General features: G+C 30.0%; 1 protein-coding gene across 1 annotated transcript in view; it reads left to right on the top strand.

Annotated features, from left to right (window-relative positions):
* The window catches only part of LOC130902563 (cyclic AMP response element-binding protein A-like), a 171,500-nt gene that overhangs the window by 18,484 nt on the left and 138,379 nt on the right, over positions 1-14,637 (top strand). The window lies entirely within an intron of this gene.

The raw sequence follows: 14,637 nt of genomic DNA on the forward strand, positions 1-14,637 counted from the left end.
CACTGAATTTTTTCGTACTGCTTATTTTGAATTTGATATATTTCTTTACCAATTAAATGTTACTATTCTACGTATCCATGTTTTTAGGTACAGTGTATAGTTTTCTCTAATATTTTATAAATCGGTAATTTTTTATTTACCTAGTTTTTTATAATTTCGATGTTTTCTATACCTGTATGAGATATTAAACAAAGAAAATTAATATCGAAGCTTTTTTTGGATATATTTTAAACCTTCTAAAAAGAACAGCTCCACCGCTACCAAACCAACTAATGTCCAGTCAGGTATTGAAGGAAAACAATTTTAGCAAAATGTATAGTTTTATTGATAATTTTTTATATATTGTTTTTGTATTCTTGTAGAGATAATTTTTTTTTGATGGATCTAAAGATTACGATTTTAAGCCTACTTATTTTTTTTTCAATTTATATTAAATATACAACAGAATTGATAGTAAATATCCTATAAGTAGTACATCATGGCGCACGAACTTTGATAAGCCAATTGATAACACTAATGTCGTGGGACGTTAAAAATGGAAATAGGGTTTATCATTTATATATATGTAAATTGTTGGCAAATGTAATATGTATCCAGTAAGTAAAAGTAAACTCATTTTAGATAGTAGAATGAAGTTACGTAAATGTAGGTAAAATAATATAGTTACGCTACTACAAAAGTAGGAATTTATGGAAATGCAAAAGAAATAAATCTTTCTAGAAACTACGATATAAAAATGACTTTAAGCATGTATTCCCTATATAAAATTTGTTTGATAATTCAAATTTAAGTATGTTGAAGAGTTAATGAAAAGCTAGACTGCTTTTGGTTTTGAGGTCTCGGTTTTGTTTTGCAAAAAAGTAATACCAAGTGATTCAAGACACATCCTGTGGTATGCGTTCCTCAATTTATGCCTGAAAATAAAACGAGCATATGAATATTGGCCTCAGAAACTTTAGCTTTCGGTATTTAGAAAGTTATAAATGAAGTATTATTCTTTGAATTAGTCCAGTGAACAACGGTTTTTACCTTAGATTTCCATCAAGACGCATCGATTTGCTTGAAATTTTCAGTAGATAGTAAATACCTTAAAAAGCAAAGTCTTTCCTATGCCGATACGTGCTTTTACTCCAACTAAGGGGCGGTAATTTTTTTATGAAACCAAACGTAGACATGATACTTTTTGACTTATTGGTGACTTTTGAATTTTTGTAGAAAAAACCTTATTTTTAATCGATATTTCCCAAATAACTCAAAAACTTTATATTTTATCGAATAAAATTTAAGCAGGTTGAATGTAGCTTCTAAAAATATAAAAAGAACATTTTCTTTTAGACCTAATACAAGGTGGAATTTATTTAGTTAAAACAGATTTTGAAAAATTGAAAATTGAATGAGTGGAAAATCGTCAATTTTATGAAAGAATATTTTTTAAAAAACTCTAAAGCACCATTAAAATGACACTTCATAAGACTATGTAATACATAAAATGACGAAATAAGATAGAATCCCTTCATTTCATGGAAAAAACGTCATTTCTACTCTTGATATCGCCACCCTAATTGAAATAAAATGTTTTAAATTTGTAAATCACTTCAGTTGAATACAAATGATAGGTTTAGAACTTTAAATGGTTTAGGGAGCTTGATTCTGAAAAAATAATGGTTACAGTGAAGACACCATTTTTTAATTATTAAAAATTACTCAAAAATATGAAAAATACGTTAAAACTGCTAAAGAACAAGAAGTTAGGTTTTTTTCATCAAAAATTTTGTTTTTTCAATTCTTTTCTATCTTCATAATTAACCGAGATGTAATCTTTCAAAGTTCACAGTAGCGTGTACCCTGTTGGAGCCATTTGAACGTTTCCTTTTAAAAAATACAAGGTTCAATGTATTCCAAACCTCTTCAGCCTAATATATTATAGATTTTACTACAAAAAATTTTGGAGTATGTATAATTAAGGCTCATATTAAACTATAGGTATATTATATCGTATCCTAAAACATAAATAAAATTTAATAAATAATAAATAAAACTTAATTCCAAAGTTTCACGCAAATCCAACGTCTTTATAGTATTCTGAGGTGATAAAAAATTTTTACTTTTGTTTACTGATCTAAATTATTATTTTTAATTAATATCGATACTGAAAATTTACAAGGTAGTGCAATAGAACATGCATTTATTAAGTCTAGGCTAAAAAATAAATACATAAGGTATTGTTGAAATAAAAGATAAGATGATTCGTTAATTAAATGAAGTTTATTTTTTAAAAATAATATCATCTAAATGACGGCCCTCTCTTCTAAACGCTATTGCAGATTTGTGAAAACTCTTGTCAATAAATCTGGGGCGATTGCTGTTTTTTCCTGGCGGATATTTTCCTTTAGCTGACTGATGTCCTTCGGATTGTTCATGTAGATTTTATGTTTGAGGTGTCCCCACAAAAAAATCAAGAGGCGTCAAGGCCACGTGGGGGCCAAGGGATATGTCTGAGATGAGATAGTGAGACATTTACAGAAACATGGGCTGGCGCTCAGAACTGCAACATATTGAAACAGAACTGGGAAAATCTTCCGCATAATGTCATTAAAAATCTAATCAAGAGCACACCTTGTCGTTTATCAGTTATTACTACCAGGGGAGGGAATACTGGAGCCATTTTTTGTTTTAACTAAAAGCATGATGAATTTAGATTGAAATTTTCGTTACTCAATGGAATGTAAACAAAAATATTCTTTTTTTCACTTTTCTTCGATGTTTGTTTGAGTGAGTCCGCAATGCGTGACATAATTTTGATTTGAATTTTGAATTCGTTGAATATCCTAAATCCTCCACAAATTGAAAACAGTTATTTAGAATTGATGTATTTTTTGTTCCTAGTATTTTATATTGAATAAATAATCTCTCTTAAATCACAATAATTAATTAAAATAAGCACAATATTTCACAAAAAGCAATAATAGTGTAGGATGAAGTTTTTTTTTCTGTCAAAAATACTGTTTTAAAATTAAAAAATTCTCAGGTTGCTATTAAATTCCAATTTATTTTCTAGTGAATAATCCAAACATTCCGGATTTTTTTCAAAAGTTTATATCATTTCGTTTAAACGCAAAAATGAATTTAGGTAATTTAACTATCGTGTACATATACTCGTACACGCGTACATATAGGTGAGCATTAATGAAAATTAATATAGTACCAAGGAAGCAAAGGACACATGCTAGTCTTTAAGCGTCTGTGGTAACATGGTAAGACAAGGTCGTTTTTTTCATGCGTGGTTCTGTTGGTTCTGTCCCATTTTATTGACGATGGCTCTCTATTACCTTCTGTTTCTGGTTATTTCCATTTTAAGTTAATTCTCTATTTTCGTTCAGGTCTGCCTCTTTATTTTTTGCCCATTGTATTATAATTTAATGCTTATCTTGTTGTAATTATTGCTTTCCGAAGCGTATTATCTATTTATTTTCATTTCTGCTTCTCAATCGTTACGTTTATTTTCTTTTCTTCAGTTATGTTCCAAGAGTGTTCATTACTTATCCTGTTTGAGCTAACAAATTTTGCATATAACTGTTAATGAACGTTTGAATTTAATGGAATATATTCCTATTATATTCCCATGCTTTAGCACCAAAGAACAGAACAGATTTAAAATTGCTCTGAAACAGTCTTAATTTTGTTGTTCTTGAGTCGTTTTTCGAATCACCTTTTGTACTTAAACTTTGCTGCATAAATAGATAAAATAGATGGAACTTCCAGTTTTGGTTTTGTTGTTTCGTGATATCTTTGCTTTTTTTACTGTTTATTTTTAGTCCATCTGGTGTTAAGTGATTATGCATTCGGTTAGTTTTCTCTTGCATGTGATTTCTATCTGTCGTTAATAATAGTTGATTCCTGATTTTTCATCCTTTGTTTTAATTGTTGTCCAATCTATTGTTGTAATATTCGTTTCTTCTATAATATAAATAAAAGAAATTTACACAGGTTCTTCTATACTTTTATTATATTAGAAGTAAAACTACACAAAATGACTTGAATCTGAAAGTAACCATTTTATTCTTAACATAATAATCATCCTTGTCAGTAATTTTTTACAACACTACCCCTTAAACCAGCAATTAATTTAGACCAATATTTTTAGTACAAAAAATATGCTTGGGATTATGCAGCCCTTTTGTTAAAAGATCTGCTACCATTTTTTCAGTAGGCATGTATTTAATTTCAACCAAATTTTTTTTCAATTACTTCCCTTACAAAATGGTACTTAGTGTCTATATGTTTAGTTCTGTTATGGTAAACAGGGTTTTTTAACAATTTTTGTGCACTTTGGCTGTCATTGAAAAGAATTACGGGCTTAGTCTCACAAAACTCATTTAAAAAACCACTAACAAATATGACTTCTTTACATGCTTCAGTAATGGCGATATACTCGGACTCAATACTAGAAAGTGCAACACAAGATTGTTTCTTGGATTCCCAAGAGATTGGAGCATTACTCATTTTTAGAACGAATCCTGAATATGATTTCCTGTCATTTATATCATTTGAGAAATCTGCATCTACATAACCATACAAATTTTTGTCTGATTTACAAAAAATTAGGCTTTTGTCCAAGGTCCCTTTTAAGTATTTTAATACCCGTTTTGCATGTTTCCAGTGCTCAATACTGAAACTTGAATTAAATTGACTCAAATAACTAATACTAAATGATATATCTGGTCTTGTATGGACTGCTAAGTACATTAATGAACCAATTAAATTCTGATACGGTACATTCGGTTTTTCATTAGTGGTTGGCTTCAATTTTAAACCGACTTCAATAGGAGTCAAAACAGTTTTAGCATCACCTAACTTGAAACGCTCTAATAATTCTAAAATATAGTCCCTCTGATTAACTTTAATCATATTGTTTTGTTTGTCAAAATCAATATTTAAACCTAAAAAATATTTGATTGGCCCCAAGTCTTTAATTTTAAATTGTTTTGACAATTCCTGTTTGAGGTTGGTTTTAAAAACTGAGGAATTTGAACAAATTAAAAAATCATCAACATAAAGGGCCACTAGAATTATGAATTTGTCCTTGTTTTGGAAAAATATACATGGTTCAAAACTTGATTGCTGAAAACCTAAGTCTTTTAAGACATTTTTTACTTTAATATTCCAAATTCTGGAGGATTGTTTTAATCCATATATAGCCTTTTTTAATAAACATACTTTATTTTCATTATTTTCTAGAATAAACCCCTCAGGTTGCACCATGTAAATTTCTTCATCCAAGTTTCCGTTTAAAAATGCAGTTTCTACGTCTAAGTGGTCAATATCTAAACTTAATTCTACAGATAAAGCAAACAATATTCTTATTGTAGAGTATCTAACTACAGGTGAAAAAGTTTCAAAATAATCTATACCAAAGGTTTGTGTGAAACCCTTTGCAACTAGCCGTGCTTTATATCGTATTTCATTATTTGAATTCCTTTTTAAACAAAACACCCACTTATTTTGCACAACATTTTTGTTTGATGGACGGTCTACTAAAATCCATGCCTCATTTTTCATTAATGATTCGTACTCTCGTTCCATTGCTTTTTCCCAATTTCTTCGGTCACTTCCATCGCTTCATCTACGGTCTTTGGATCTTGCATTTCATTATAAGTTTCCTTATTCATCACATTGTATGAAATGTAACCTTCATAATTTCTTTTCTTTGACACCCTTCCTGATCTGGTTACAATTTCTTGATCATTAATTTCCTCAAAGTTTTCACCTCCAGTTTCTTCTGGAATTTCATTTTCTTCTTCATTGATATTATTATTTGATCCTCCACCTTCTTCATTTATGTCACTATCATCCACTCCATGTTTAGTTTTTGTTTGTAGGTCAACAGTAATTGCTGAATCTGGATCTGAGTTGCTAGTTTCAGCCTTACAATTATTTATATTTTTAAAGGGTTGATTCAGAAATTCATTAAATTTTACATTACGACTTATAATAATTTTATCTGTATCTGTATCTAGAATTCTATAAGCTTTACTATTTTCACTGTATCCCACCATAATACCTGTTTTTGCTCTTTTCTCTAGTTTAGATCTTTTTTCTTTTGGAATGTAAACAAAAGCCTGAGAACCAAATGTAATGAAATATGATAAATCAGGTTTCTTTCCGACCCATAACTCATAAGGTGTCTTTTCTTTACTTTTAGTATGTAGTCTATTAGAAATGTAGTTAGCAGTTGTTACTGCTTCCCCCCAATATTTATGGGGTAAATTAGCATCTAATAACATACACCTTGCCGATTCCATCAATGTTCTATTTTTCCTCTCCGACACACCATTTTGCTCTGGACAATATGGTGCAGTCGACTGAAAGCTTATACCAAAACTTTTGAGTAGCTTCTGCACAGCTACCCCTGTATATTCCCCTCCATTATCACTTCTAAATGTTTTTGGATAGACCCCAAAAATATTGTTGACTTCTAGAATGAATTCCTTTAATTTAATATAAATTTCCATCTTTAGATTCTAATAAATAAAGTGTGGTATATCTTGAAAAATCATCAGTTAAAGTCAAAAAATATTTCTTTTTACCAACAGTAGGGGTTCTCATAGGTCCACATATATCACTATGGATTAAATCAAGAACTTTAAACGTCTTACTTTCTGATTTTTTAGGAAAAGATTTCCTCATTAATTTACCTTCAATACAAGTGACACATTGTTTTTTCTGACCACAATCATTTATTTTTATGCCAATATCTAAATCTTTACTTACTATCATTTTTATATCATCAGGGCTTCTGTAACCTAAACGTCTATGCCATGTATGTATACAATTATTCATTTCCTCACACGTTTTTACAATATTTACTTTTTCTGAAAACATGTTTAATTTATATAAACCATTACAGTATTTTCCTGTGGCTATAATAGAATTATTAATTTCTATATAACAATTACAATCATCAAACTTTATGTTATAACCAGCTTTTGTAATTTTAGACACCGATAACAGATTATTGCTTAGCTCAGGTACAAATAAAACATCTTTAAATTTTAAACTTATGCATTTACCTGAAATTTCTGTTTTTACTAAAATATCACCTTTACCTTTGACTTGCATTTCCTGTCCATTTGCAACTATAATTTTATTTAACTTTGAATAGTCCAATTTAATAAATAATTCTGGATTATTTGACATGTGACTTGTAGCCCCTGAATCAATATACCATTCTAGATTATTTTTACTGTTACCGGAAACATTGAAACAAAAAACTGAATCAGACAACTCATCACCTTCAACAGTTACTTTGGCATGTTGCTTTCCCTTATTTCTGTCTTTCTTCATGAAAAAATAATCTTTTTTGTAGTGACCTTTTCTATGACAATAATAACATTCTATTTTTTCTTTCATCTCCTTCGAAAACTTTTTATTTGTGTTTAATGCCGTCTCTGTTGAACTGGTATCTTCTTTTCTTTTATATTCATCCATTAGTTTTCCCTTTACATATTCAAGAGTCAATTCATTCATCTGGCCTAGCATCTAATGCTGTTACTAATGTGGAATAACTTTCTGGCAATCCACCTAACAATAATGCAGCTACATGGAAATCCTTAATAGTCTCACCAACTCCTCGTAGTCTTTCAACTAATTCTAGTATTTCTTTAATGTATTCATGCATTGGTTTATTTTCAAGTCTAGACTGATACAGCTTCCTCAATTAATTCAACTTGTTACTTAAATTATTTCTTTCATGTACATTTTGCAATTCATTCCACATTTCTTTCGCATTCTTGCATTTATAAATGTGTGCTATCTGATTGTCTTCGATACTTAATGAAATTGTAGCTTGTGCTTTTTCATCTTTACGTTTCCATTCAACAGATGGTTCATTTGGTATTGCCTCTTCTACAACAGACCAATTTCCTTCTCGTGTAAGCAACATTTTAATTCTAAATTTCCAATTTTGATAATTGTTGTTGTCTAATCTGGCGAAAGTAAACTTTACACTTTCAGATTCCATTTCTGCTTTTAATTTGCTTTACAAGCCAAGCCGGCACGCCTTATTTTTTAGGTTAGCTTTTATAATTTACTTTTAAATTCACTGAAGCTTATTAAATCTGGCCTGGGCCCATAACCTGTTGTAATATTCGTTTCTTCTATAATATAAATAAAAGAAATTTACACAGGTTCTTCTATACTTTTATTATATTAGAAGTAAAACTACACAAAATGACTTGAATCTGAAAGTAACCATTTTATTCTTAACATAATAATCATCCTTGCCAACTTAATTGCTGGGTTACGTTCAGTAATTTTTTACAACATCTATTACAATATTAAAAAGGGTTGGCGGCAGCACATATCTAAGTCTCATTCTCCTTTTCGATTTTGATATGCTGGTATAATTTTTCTTCGTGCTGTATCCTGGTCTGTCATAGAATAGTTGTATTATCCTTGTGTACTTATCTGATAGTCTGTACTATTTTGTTTGTCGAGTCGAATGCTTTTTCGACACCTATAGATAGAAAACAGATACCTCCATTTTGCTCTATTGCATACAGTATTTGTGCAATATTAATAGTTCAGAATCATCAAGTTATTTTTTAACAATGTAAAAAGAGAATTAACTATTGAGAAAAAAGCACGTTTAAAAAATCATTTCATTAAGTGATATTTTCAAGCAAACACCACAAAATCCTTACACAAAGCTAGTCAACTATTTTACAACAGACGATGAAAATATATCCCAATTACGAGATGACTTTAATTGTGTGTTCGGCAGTATATTGACTATACTGACAACAATAAAATTGACCATAAAGGAATATTTGGTTATTGAGGTAAGAATTTTTCCCACTCTAGTTTGGGTTTCCTTCGCTTTTAGATTCCTTTGAAGTGGGCCATAACAGCGCCTCGGATAAAAAAGATGAACGTTTCTCGGAACCAAATTCCCTACTGGTTTCCGAAATGACTGCTAGCGGGATGAATCAAATACCTAATGTACTAAACGTGACTTAATTGATTTATTTTTTGAATGTTTCGTGAACTCGATAAATAAATCTGTATTTGCCATTGTTGAAATATTCAAAATATTTGTATTACTTCTCACCTAAAACAAATCAAAACACCTGCAGGAATTGTTAATCATGAATTTGCACATTGTTGTAAATCGGAATTTTCTAAACAGGGTGATTAATTACCATTACATCATAGACTACTGCAATCAAGCTATTATTTAGAGTAAAATATAAGGCTAGATGTGGATAAGGTGTTTGGTAGAGGATTGGCTATCGAACATTGTTAAGGTTAGTTACATTCGAATAAAATATGATTATTTTATATATATATATATATATATATATATATATATATATATATATATATATATATTTCATTGAAATTAAGAGGATTATCCACTGACAATGGTTTTAACCATTTGAAATTTTAAATATTGTAGATTTAAATTGCCAATAGTTATTTCATTCTTGCGTTTAAAATTATGAACTGTATAATGTAGTATATAATATCACCATATGTATCTGTCGTAGGTACAATGAAAATTTAGGGATTTGATAAAAAGCTTAGGCATTTTACAAAAAAATCGGCAAAACGTAATCCTGTGAGCTTTTTTGTATTATGACGAGATAATTAAAAGCGTTTTGATTGACAAAACGCCGGCATAATATGTGTGGAAGACAAGATATCTCATTTTGCCTGGTTAGTTTAAGGTATTTTACAATTTTCCTTTTATTTGGAAATTACAAATAAGAAACATACTTATTAACCACAGCTTCAAAAAACATGTAAAAAAACTTGGACTTTAATGTAAAATACACATTTAAAATTGCAAAGGCAAAATATCTATTCATTTACTACTGCATGTCAAGCTTCTCTGGCATTTAGAGAAACATAAATTCCTACTTATAAATCAGGCACATTTATTTGAATTGCACTGTTTATTGTCAGCTTTACACGTACATTTCTGAAAATCTAGACCACCAAATTTTGAATGAAATTCAACTGCCTATCTTAATGTGATTACTCAGAGATTTCATCTTGTTAACGAGACGGGGAATATTGAATTTCATTTCTTAAAAACTAAGATTTCATAATTTTTTTAAGGTACCTACTTTTACTATTTTTAGAATCGAGAAAATCCCGATTGAACTGCCTTAGAAACATATTTCTATAGGTTTAAACTTCTTGTTGGATATCTGTGACATTTTTTCAGCCGCCCTTTGCAGACCAACATAACATATAATTCAGATTGAGATGAAGATAAAGGATTATTTTCGACCTTGCCACTGTACACGATCCAAAAGTATCATTTGGCGTCGCACTTATTCTAGCTTAGTTTCTATCGGGCGATTCTTCTTCTGCGTTCAACGGACTGCTTTTAATTTCTTGATGTGGATTAGAATCGCTCTAGAATTATCGGACATCTAAGCACGAAGCATATTCTCTACATCTTAGTTGCTATGCTCTACGCTTCCTTTGAGGACTTTGAGGGTGACGTGATCTGCCATGTACAGTTTTATAGTGGGACCAGTAACTAACAATCTTTTCAATTACATATGCAATAAATTCTCGGTCATTTTCACTCTGTAATATATACGATGCTCCGAATTGTATAAAAATTTTTACCAATTCTAATGCTACTTCTAAAGCGCGTTTTATCTGTAAGGGGCACAGATGCAAAAATTTGGTAACGTGGTGTTGATAATTGAGAAGCCATTTATAATCTCCATCGGGGGCAGATTGAAAATCCATCAGGTCTACCTGACCTCGAATTTTAAAATCTTTAGAGCATACGATTAATCCCTCACGTGGTTGTGTCTTTTTGATATTGCACTCATTGCAAAGTGGAATAAAAGCTTCGACTGCGGCTCTAGGAATGTAATAAAATTTTTTGAGGATGACTTGCAAATATGAAATTACCGTGTTCGTGGGTTTTGACTAATTCATATCCGGTAAATTGTAAAATGCCTGAAACTAAGTAGGCCTAATGAGACAAACATATTGCAACTTGTCTTTTGCCGGCGTTGTACAAATTACCTAATATGATCATGTTATAACGCAAGAAAGTTCTCAGGTTCACGTTTTGCCGATTTTTTGTAAAATGCCTAGATTTTTCATCAAATGTCTGAATTTGTTTTGCGCCTACGACATATCAATGTCTCAGTAAACTTATCAGTGAAAAAATATATAAAATATCCGTTCACGATTGAACAAATATGAAAAACTACTTTTTTTATAGATATAAATACATTTTTATATTTAAAAATATCCTTTCTTCGAACATAAATGATATGGAAAACTGCTTTCTTCATAAATAAATAAATTCTACATACTTTAACGTGATAACACTTTTAAATAAAAAGACAAAATCGGAAGAATTAATGAAAAGCAAAATAAAAAAACTATATAAGTAAAAGAATTAAAACTTAAAGTAAGAACATCAGCTTTTATCAATTTTCTATACCGATTTTATTATTATGGCACCTTAAACCGGAAGATAAAATTCTAAGTAGATTAGGGCGACAGATTTATTAAGAGGCATGTACTCTATTTAACGAAACATATTTTGAAAACCTCCAATTGCTAGAAGCACAGTAAGTAGAATGTTGCAAAATTTAATGAAAGAATCTGGACGACCAGGAATGAGCGACGGTGGAAAGGTACATATTTTGCTACCACTAAATTGCAGAAATTGCCTTAGACAAAATGTTTGTAAGTCATTTTCAGTAAAGTAAGAAAAATTGCACCCTTACAAAGTTCAACTTGTTTAGGAACTATTAGGAGATGATCCAGAGAGTCGTTATTGTGATAAAATGTATTAATGAATTGTATTTTTGAACAGAATAATTCTGATCCTAGTACAAACAAAATAACTGTAAGCTATTATCGTTATAGTGAAATATTTTTGTAGCAAAAAAAGTTAATTAAATATAGTGGAAAGTAAAATTTATCTTAAATATATGATATATATTGAGTGTCAAATATAAAAGTCTTAATATTAAGCCTCAAAAGTGAGTTAGAAAAGGATTTCAGTTCGTCGAAATTGCGGAGATTATAAATTCACTAAAACCACAAAGCAAAGTGAAGAAAGGATCAAGGCCGCTTAACATAGTGCAAGACAACTTGCAAGAAATAGCATGCAATTTTTTCAAAAATCAATATTTTTCATAGATTAATTTTTACGTCGTTTGAAATTATGCCAGTCTGTTTCCACTGCATTATAGCTGCCCCAAACAAAAATTCCAGTAAATTAAGCAAATTCCTTACTTCGAACTTTATTTAACATTTTTTGGCAAGTTTAAAAACGAAAATAACAAAGCTGAGTGGAATGAAGAAGAAAAAAGGGGTCAGTGAATAACTGGCAATAATTATATCTGCCGCTGCGTCATTTTGGAACCCGATGGATAGGTTGGTTGTTACGCGAAACGCTACTAGACTCCCTAGAATTGCAATTTACACGCAATAAAAATTGTACCAAATCGATAATGTTGCAAGTTCGAGACTTTGCATGAAACGATCAGCTGAATTTCATTTGCGCACGCTTTTAATCAAGAAATATTGCGTCTTGCATTGCATTGCACGTTGTATTGCATCATGGCAGGCGGTCGTAAAAGTTTCGATATTATAATGATAGAAATTTATTCAATTTTATAGTTTTATTACGCTATCCCACTCTTTAAATTGTTAACTTCGATCATATCGGGACTGAATTCACATTTCTTTCTTTGGAAAGGAATTAGCCTATTACCAATAAACATTTTTGAATAGCACTAAAAAGGAAAATAAAAAGCGAAAAATTATTTTTAATGGAGACATAAAATAATAATGAACCAAAAATATTTGTGTTGTTGTGTACAACGAGTGGGGCACTTTTTGCTTTATTTTTAAGTACTAATATATCTAGCACCCCATGAGTTTTTCACAATAAAACAAAAATTTTTCATATTATTATCACGTATTATATAAACTAATAATTATTTCTCGCTTTTCAATATTTAATTGAAGTAATCATTTTTTTACTATATTTATTCTTCAATTTTTAGTTCAATCAGCAAAAAAGCCTGTTTTTCATTTTTCATAGATCTCGTAAATTGAAATTCTGTTTTTTCTTTCTAATTACAACTTTATTCCATCGACAATTTCAGTTGGTTATCGTTATTATCGTTAAACAATTAAATAATTATTTCCAAAAACTGCTTATCAATTATAAATGCAAGGCCTAGCTATTTATCAAATTTTATTCTGCAAAAAACTTATCAAATTATTATATAGATAAGTACAGAAATAAAACCTGACCGTTTAATTTGTGTCGTAATCCACTCTAAAGGAATCGGTTACAAAAATACATGTATAGCTTATAAGAGCATGTTAAAAAAAGTGACACTTTTTGAAACCTAGAAATGGAGGAGAACTTTTGCTTACATAGAGTTGAAATACTATACTTATACAGCTGGTTTGCAGGTAGATATTGAAATTATCCAGATGATTAAATACGATTGAAATTCTTAGAAAATTGCTCTTGTGTGTTGTGATTCGATTTCTATGTGCAAAAGATGTATCAGCATCTGACATTCACATTCAAATCGTGTTTTATGGTGAGAAAACAATCAACAGAAAATATGTAATGAAATGCTATTTTCAATCATAAGATAAAAAAACCGCTGTATGACAGGAAAATGACAAAATTATTGATGACTTACTCTGGGTGGAATTCGTCAGAGTTGAGACTAAGCCATGGTAGCGTACAGATTTTTTGCTTTTGATGTGTGTAGCTATTCCAAGATTAATGTTCACTAGTTTCAACGTACATTATACGATGAGCAAAAAGCCACATAAATGATGTGCTGGTTCACATTCCTTTAGCGATACACCATTGTTTTGGCATCTGATATTTATTATAACTTTTATCTCAGTTAATGAACAACTTTTTCACTTATTTATGTTTTTGATGAGTCCTACAACTGTTTTTTTTAAATTTCCTATTTCTTAGACCGTTTGATATGTTAATGCATCTAAATGCTCTTGATTTTAGATCTCTTTTGTTTTAAAATTATTTTTTTAATAATTTTTGAAAGAAGGATAAAAGTTTCGACTTTTCTTTAAGTCTTTATCAAAATATGATATTGACACTGACAATTTGCGTATTTATATTAACTGTTTTTCTATACACTACATAAAAAGCATCCGGCAAAATATTTTCCGCGTCCATAAAAAAATAGCATATCACTTGAAATTACACTTTGCTACAGTAAAATACTTTTTAGTTAGGTCTTTCGAATGTACTATTTATTGTATTATAAACTTGGGATATTACTCCTTTCAATCAAGCGTTTGAAGAAGCAGTTCTATCTTCTATTAAGACTAATTCGCCTATGCCTATCTGCAATCTAGTAATATAACGTTATATACGAGGATATATTGAAAAATTCTTAGCCTACTATAGAACCAAAAAAAATTTTTACGTCAAAATATTTTATTACTCAACATATTCTCCTCTTAATTGGATACATTTATTACAGCGAACCTGCAACGTCTCTAGACCTTTTAAAAAAAATGTTTCTTCTTGCTTTGCAATCCAGACATCCACAGCTTTTATAACCTCCTCGTTGGAAGAAAATT

The sequence above is a fragment of the Diorhabda carinulata genome, chromosome X (genome assembly GCF_026250575.1).
Source record: "Diorhabda carinulata isolate Delta chromosome X, icDioCari1.1, whole genome shotgun sequence".
Lineage (NCBI taxonomy): Eukaryota > Metazoa > Arthropoda > Insecta > Coleoptera > Chrysomelidae > Diorhabda > Diorhabda carinulata.